We start from the raw sequence: 8,603 nt of genomic DNA, 5'->3' as shown, positions 1-8,603 counted from the left end.
GGCAATCGACCTCGGGCCGACGAGTACGGCCGACTTGGCCAGCCTATTGCCGCGCTAGGGTCATGCATGTGCCATGGCTTGCCGACTTGACCAGCCTACTGCCGCGCTAGGGTCATGCATATGGGCCATGGCTTACCCACACATGCCCAACCACTTCGGCGGTACACGCTGCCCGATGGTTTATCCATGTATAATTGGTGGTCTACTCATCCATGGCCTATGGTGTACCCATTAAAACGTCTGCAGTTCAATTGTGCATGGAAAATTAGCGCTGCGGCAGTATTTTGAGATGCGCATCTTTTCCTCCAAGCGGGCTCTATCTTTGTGGCATCAGTAATGGTGGTCTCCGAGCAGGTTAAAAGCAACCCATATGTATGTAGCTCGAAAAAGCCTGAGCATCGGCAAATGTAGGTTTAAACAGCACTTTTTATTGGTTTTTCTTAAATATTCGAAACATGCTCGAAGCCCTGCTAATAAAAAATGGCACTTTCAGCTAAGTTTGTCAGGCTTCACATCAGTTTATTCTGGCTTTCAGCTTCTAGACTGAGTTGAAGATGTCACGTTTCCCTGCTCGTTGTGCCCGCCGTCCTATTACTTCACTGTCACGAGCCATCGCTTGATTGCTGCCGCGGTCTTCCTGGAGAGGACGTCCCTCAGGTACACGCTGCCTCTCCTCAGGCATCCTTGAAAATATACGAAAGAAAATATCAGCCTTCATTCCGTATTCATATGAGTTTCCTAGCCTGTTAAAGTGATAAAAGGCTGTCACTCAAGCAATTATAAGGACCTTCAGTGGTATCAGTAGTGATGTAGTCATCCGATGATATCTGAAGTCATTTGAATTATGAGGTGCACCATTTTTACACATATACTGCTTGTCCAAGCAAATTTGATCCAAGGGATAAAAAAGACATTTCCAAGGCAGGGGAAGGAAACCAGAAACATATTGCTGTAGGCTATCTTGAGCGCCACAGAAAAGATTTTGTTTGGAATCCTTAATTGGCATTATTTACCTACATTACTGATTAATGACTTACACAATAAATGGTGTTGCTACTTTGAAGAGTACCGGCACAAACCACGTTTCATTATTAGCGATAAAGAACCATCACGTCTGCATTTCGTTCCCCAGCTACAATAGGAAACCCCGAAAATACAAAAATCAGATTGTCGGACAATACAATTGAGGCCTTGGCTTGGCTCGACAGCCCTGTGTAGCGTTAGACCTATAAGTTACCTATGGTTTCTTTGTCCGCGCCAGCCCAACCGTTCAACAAGACCGTATTTGTACTTTACAGCTGAAAAATAATGTTCCACTCATTTGTATCCTTACCGCTTTGTAGTCATTATCCGCATTGCAAAGTTCAGCGCGCTCAGTGTAACTCGCGCCTTCATGTGCGCCAAAGGGCTGACGCGAGGCAACCATCGCCAGCATATCACCCTTACTCATGCATGGGACCAGCCATCATAGCGGCAGGTTGTTTCGTCCGCTCAAAATCATGTTGAGAGCAGCACAATTGAGGTGTGCGAATGGGCTGGTAACGGTTTCGGTATCTACATAACCGGTATCTACATAACACTGCAGATAGAAAAAAAAAGGTACACATGAGGTTTCTAACCGCAAATATCGAAACAGAGCTTTCTGAACGTGCTCACCGACTCTGTAAGTCGTATTTATTGGCTAAAGTGAATATTTAGTACTTGGAGCGAATAACCTCACTTCCCTACGTACAAAATAAAAATTTACTGTGCTGTCCTGAGAGGCTGCCGGCAATGCGTCATCGGTTTCCATCGCCTGTTTCTAATGGTTTATTTCTAACCCTTGGCTGAAGCTATCAAGCACAGCAGGTGTAATGTAACTTGAATAAAGCCTGCATGAGATCATACATACCGGTATATTTGTAAGCTTTACAGATTTCACTTACAAATATTACGAGAATCGCGTCACTGCGGTCTTTCTTTAAAATTGACACCAATATTCGTGGCTAAAATAAAGTACTCAACGTATTAATTCAGCTTCGCAAGTGCAGCTGTAACAGAAAGTGAGGGCTGGCGACACCGAAGGTGTGCCTAGCTTTCAAATTTTCTTAGATGACCCAACCGTTCGAAATATGTAATTTCAAAAATAAGCCCTTGATAGTGGCTTTCTCATAGCGTATATGGGTGCCTTAATAAGAAACATAATAGAGGTCCCATGACCATCTTTCGTTTCAAATGAATTTTTTATATGTGGTGGGCAAATATCTAGACACAAAGGAATTAACCTTAGTTTTGCAAGATACGGCGTAGTTTCTTCGAAAACAAAAAAAAAATATTACGGTATATCTATTGAGGTAGAAAACGCTGTTTTTGCCATTTCAAAATGTTGCAAGTTTGGACACCATGATTTTGTCATCCACTATTTTTTACTCACTAAATATATGCAGGTTTTACATTTACAAACAGTATTAGGAACCCGTTTTGTTTTTGCAGTTGAGTTATAAAAAAATCGCAAACTTTGGTTCAGGAGCGATGCGCTGTAAAAATATGCATTTTTAACCTTGTATACTGGAATGTGATGCATTAGGTAGGTTGCACTAAATATGTTTCCACTTCCTAACGCATGTTCTTAATTCCAGGCAATATTTGGAGCTCCAGACAGCTAGGTGTGTTCTACACAACGCATCAAAATTGCCCAAAATTCGAAAACAGCAGTAAAGGGTAAATTTGCTGCAATTAAAAAAAAGATCATCTTCGATCTTCAAATACCTCTCAAGAATCTTCAGTACCTCAACAATATCGCGGACTAAAAAGTGTTGCGTTATATTGTTTAAAAATATAACATTAAATACTAAACCAAGTGCCTGTCCTGATAATGGCCAAATTCAGCCTGCATTCTTGCAAGATCCAATATTATCCTGGCACTGAAACTATTTCTCCGCATTATCTAGGTTCCATTCTTTATTTCTGGAAAAACTTGAAGCTCTAGGTTTGTTTTGTTCTACATATAATATTTAAATCGGCCAAAATTAAAAAAATAGTAAAATAAGGAAAACTGGTTAGGACTGAAGAAAATGCCACAACATCGATTTTTATCGAAATCTCTGGAAACAATGCAAAGTACTTTGTTAATATGAGTCAGTAAATATATTGAATTCTGCAAAATGTAAAATTAGAAATACAAAAATGCCTGTTTTTAATCTATAGATTTGCTTATATGACTCCCCCTTGTAGAGTAGGCATCAAAACTTCAATTTAGTATTTGCTGAATTTAGTTACATTTTACTGTAAGTAAAATTTAAAGCCTTGTCAGCGCTAATAAAGCCTTTTTCTGCTTGTCAGCAAGGACATAATCTAACTTAAAATGGTATTAATTTGCTATTTCTGTCAATTTCATGGCAGAACGCAAGTGAAGGCTGCACTTTTTCTCTGTCTTTCATTCTTTTTTATTTCTAGGTGTAGTAGTATTCAATCTAGTCTATTATTATGTTATTCCATTTCTCAGCTTAGATCATAACTAACAATACTATATTTTTGAAGATGGTTTTTAAATGTGTAATTTTTTATAATGCAATCATAAGCAAATTGCTTTCCAGCGTTACAGAGAACACACATAGCAGCTTAGATCTCCAGATTCTGCCTTAAATTAACAATATAACCTGCGTAAAAAAGACAGAATATATTAGTGCGAACAACGTAACGCATCACGCCAGTATGTAAGGTTGAAAATAAACATTTTTGTAGCGCGTTGCACTTGAAGCAAAGTTTGCGATATTTTACTAAATCAACTGCATCAATGAAACAAGCTTTCAATACTTCTTATACAAATAAAAGTTATGTTTATGGTGTGAGTAAAAAACAATGGATGACAAAATTTTAGTGCGCAATCAGCAGGCCTCCAAACGTGCAACATTTTGAAATAACAAAAACGGGGTTTTCCAGCTTAAGTGATAGGCGTTTTTTTTTTTTTTTTCTGAGAAAACTACGCCGCATCTTGCAAACCTAAGGGTCTTTCCTTTGTGTCGAGAGATTAGCCCACGACATAGGAAAATTTATTAAAACAAAATGGTCGTGACTCCACGATTACTGTTCCTGTCCAAAGACATCCATATTTGTTTTCATTTCGTCTCTTCAAACAGGCTGGTTTAGGCAATGCGGTGAATAAAAATATCATCATATACATTAAAGATTTCCGCGCTACACGTTGTACCTAAAGCTACCTATATTGTCACAACTGTCATTCGTTACTTGTAGCTGAAACAACATCACAAAAGGAATTCGATTGCAAATTGTTCGCGAGTTAAATAGGCGTACGGGATGACACACGTGTACTCTGCAGAATACAATTTAAGAAAGAGCAGTCACAAACTATAGGCAAATAAGGCTATGATACGGAGCATATGTATTACTCCGGCGAACAGTAAAAAAGTCGACTTTTACCATATTAATATATTCGACAAACTATTGCATGTTCACATAGAAACACAATTAATGAACTCATTCACGCATCTAATGTCTATGGGCATTAGATGCGTGGATGACTTCGCTTTATTCCAATTCGTGCGTCACTGAAAATAATTGAACGAGGAAAAATTTAATGTCTACACAATTTTCAGCGAGTATACCACAAAATATACTAAGGTGCCTCATATATAGTCACATCACCTAGCAAGTGAAGTGGGATAACAGAACTAATCAGACACTCACCCTGATCAGCATTTCGCTTTTGCGTCATCTTTGTAAGTTTTTAGGCAGGCTTTTCCACTGATTATCCTCTTCTATATACCCTTGCCGCCCACAGGACACAGATCTTCTGGGGGTACCGAACTGTTGGTTTTCGCACCAGTGATACAACTTAATCGAACCATTTCTACGTAGAAAACACTCTCGATGCGCACCTAAAAAAAATGAAAGCATGTATGTTTAGGCGAAATCATTCACCCGTGATAAAATAATATGATTTGAACAATAAAATCAAATGATCACACTCGAAGCAACAAGAAAGTGGTGGAGAGATAGGAATTGAAGCAATGAAAGGCGGTTGCTTACTGCAAAAAGCCAATAGCAAGAGGTCCACCGTCTATAAGAATAGGCAATAAAAATAAGGCAAATTTAAAGGTGCATGCAGCAGTTACAGTGATGCAGTGCTACTTTTTGTTAGGAAGGCTTTTCCGCTGATTATCCTCTTCTTTATTCCCCTTCCAACCACAGGACACAGATCTTCTGGGGGTGCCAAACTGTCGGTTTTCGCACCAGTGATACAACTCAATCGATCCATTTCTACGTAGAAAACATTCCGATGCGCATCTAAAAATATTAAAGCATGTATGTGTAGGCTAAATCATTCACACATGATAAAACAATAATATTTGAACAATAAAATCAAATGATCACACCCGGAGCAACAATAAAGTGATGGAGAGATAGAAATTGAAGCAATGAAAGACGGTTGCTTACTGAACAAAGTCAATAGCAAGAGGTCCTGCGTCTATAAGAATAGGCAATAAAATTATGGCACATTTAAAGGTGCATGCAGCAGTTACAGTCATGCAGTGTTATCTTTTTTGTTTCGCTGCAGCGGTTGGTATAAATATTGCAGAAATTGCTAGGCATCTCAGGTAACCCCATTGAAAACCTCATCCAAGGTTGCTGCGGCGTGTTATTTGCAGCTGTTAACGGTAAGACAGGCTATCCTATGAGTGCATGTTCATTTCCTCTTTTTTGTACCTTGAATGAAAGCGACTGAACAGTGGGTGTTGTAAGAGGTGCAGCGTCCCTAGGAATAGGGAACAAAATTAAGTTTTGCTTGTAATAAACGAAGGTACAAAAAGGAGCAAATATGCTTGCATTAATAGCATGATGACCTACCTTTTCATCAACAGCTGTAAACAACCTGTCACTACTAGTCGGTTCTTTGGATAGGGTTGTCAATGCCAGAGCTTAAAGCTAAGAGCAATGTGAGTAATTTTATTGCGGTCACAGCCGTAAAGAATTAGCACAATACTCCATTACTGCAACTATTCAACCGTCCATTTATACATATTGTTCATTAAAGAACCATGCACATCTTAATAAGTTGCTCTTTTCTACTCCCAAATGATTTCCTATACAATTAGAATACGTGGATCGCTGCTTCGGTTTAAAATTTTTGTACGATGGCTATGACGTGCACTTCATGCATACAGTACGTGAGGCACAAAGAGCTATAATTGCCGAACAGGCGGACCTGACGTCCTGTCCCATTTAAACTGCGCGCCGTGATCGGGCGCTTCGCGAGCTATATATCTCGGACGATATGGTCGCCTCATATCGGCCGTCAGTTTTTTGTACAATGTGTCCCACGTGCACGTTGTTTACTTTCCAGTGACAGGGGCGCAGTGCACACACGGCTGATGCGCCTTTTTGCTTGTTTTGTTATTTTCCTCAGCTTTCAAAGCGCGTCTGCGAAACCGCTCTCCTATTGTCGCCGCGCCCTCACCTGAAGGTGCGTTCTCAGAAGGGGGGAGTCGATTAAGAAAATTTTGAAAAGGGGCTAACTTGCGCTGTTCACGGCTTTCAAATCCTCAATATGATATTAACCATTATAAAAGTGGAGGTTCCTTATGACTTAATTATAGCCTAATCATCAAGCGGCATCACGCACATACAGTCTGCCCCACTGTAAAATTCGCTTGCACAGACCGCACGGACAGTTTTCAAAGCATCGTCTGTACATTTGAAAACAAAAAACTGCCCTAACTCTTAACCAAATCCAAAAACTGAGCGAACATGGCTTCCTGCGCGCAGAAAAGACGCTGCCCAAAATATATGTACAAAGCTGAGCGCGTAGTATTCGGTTACTAATTGATTTGCGGCGCGCTGCGCAGTCAAAAAGCTGCGCAAATGGCTGCCGGTAGTGTTCTGTCGCGCGTTGGTGGCACACACACCTGTTATGCACGGCTTCTCTATTTTCGGTGCAAATGTTGTTCATATCGCAGCCAGTAAATAAGTCCACGCACTTGCTTGCGTGTAACCCGGACGAAAATTCGCTTAGTTCTTGAAGTCATGCTTCGCGCAGTTGTTTCGAGGAGAATACGGAAAGAGAACATTAGGGACTGGTAGGAGATTATATAGAACCAATTATGAAGCAATGGCATGCTGCAAAGATATATACTCACGGTCTAAGATGACGGCTTTCACTGAGTCCGAGAATGCCGATGGTTTCCCGCCGTTGCTGTAATCCGTACTCCGGCGACATTTCACAGCTCTACTATTCACAGATATGTAGCAAGCACAAACCGGAGCACATGTAACGTATATAGGCGCAAGAAAAAAAAATTATACACAGCACAATGAATAAGAAAATTAACGAGGGAAGCAATTAAAGAAAGGTATAAGAAGCAGTCACAAGTCTTGTAGCGTCCTCATCAAGCTCTGAAATGAACGCTTCAGGAGGAGGCCGGACAGCCGCGAAGCGGGGGATTCGTAGACGACGTGGAACAATGAACTGCTCAACCAGTGCGCGTCGATTCTGGCCGCGGTGTTGTGTTCGCAAGGGCTGCGCGTGGGAAGGACCAACGACCCTCTCGACCCTCTCCTTTACCCCAGCCTCTCCTGTCTGCATCGGCCAGCCGTGCCCAGAGATTGGACCGCGCCGATGAGCGGCCGCCAGCGCGCACCGCTCGAGTCGAGGTCTAATAAATAGTTTTTTCTGTTCGCAAAAGCATTGTTTCTTCAAGCCAACCGCAGACATAACATTTTCTAAAAAAAAAATAGAAAGCCTCCCCATCTACCATCCACAACGTTGCGTAAAGCTATACAGTTGGTGCATCGACAAATGCGCAGGTCATCTTTCCCCTCCCGCTTCCACCTATGATCGAACAAAAGACGGTCGTTCGACGTTTTATATTTACTTCAAAATATTATATATTGTTGCATGATGACTGATTAATAATATCGAAGAGGCGGAGTTCCGAGCTTCTCTGCTGTTCTGGCCAAATTTAGTTATAGATTACACAAACTATGTTCAAGTTAGCTAGCTGAAAATTATCTGACTGAATATATACATGTTTTTATTTGTGTTCAGTTAATTTTCGCTATTCGGGTAAGAGTAGATGTTTTTATAAAAATTCTCAAGATCGGCCCAAGAAACGAAATTTTCCTAAATTGCAGGCCTTTGTTTCAGAAAAGGTTCATTGTAGAGCAGAAATAATTCCACACTATGTTCTCAGCATAGTTATCCGCAAACAGGTAAAGCTTATATTTTTGTGACATTTGAATACAGATACGATCGCGCTAATTTACAGAAAACAGCGAACATTGAAAATTTCTTAGGAAAATAAAAAAAAAACTGTTTTAACACTGTTTAAACTTCTTCCCCCTATTCTACACTACCTCAGCTTTCAAAATAATTGAAAACACCGCGCATAATTTTGTTGCGCTAGTAATTATGGCCACTTTGATAAGGCCTTTGTCCAATTATAGCGCACCGCGCAGATCTGAAGTTCTCCGGAATTTGTGAATCGTTCAAGGTTTTATAAATTTTGGCATATTATTGTAACAGGGAGAAATACATTTATAAAAGAGGATTAAAGATATATGCATTGTGAAACAGCGAAGGAGCCAGGCAATGAGGGCCCCCAGTT

The 8,603-nt window shown here is 40.5% G+C and overlaps 1 long non-coding RNA gene across 1 annotated transcript; it reads right to left on the bottom strand.

The window, feature by feature from the left end:
- Positions 1-528: 528 nt before the first annotated feature.
- On the bottom strand, positions 529-7,346 carry LOC146174637 (uncharacterized). The gene is made up of 3 exons (XR_014702300.1): positions 7,137-7,346; positions 4,687-4,877; positions 529-683 (listed from the first exon to the last, which is right to left on the bottom strand). It is a non-coding gene; the product is annotated as an uncharacterized LOC146174637 (long non-coding RNA).
- Between the last annotated feature and the right edge of the window lie 1,257 nt (positions 7,347-8,603).

The sequence above is a fragment of the Amblyomma maculatum genome, chromosome 11 (genome assembly GCF_055883805.1).
Source record: "Amblyomma maculatum isolate TAMU_Amacu chromosome 11, ASM5588380v1, whole genome shotgun sequence".
Taxonomy (NCBI): Eukaryota; Metazoa; Arthropoda; class Arachnida; order Ixodida; family Ixodidae; genus Amblyomma; species Amblyomma maculatum.
This window is presented reverse-complemented; position numbering and strand designations above follow the sequence as displayed.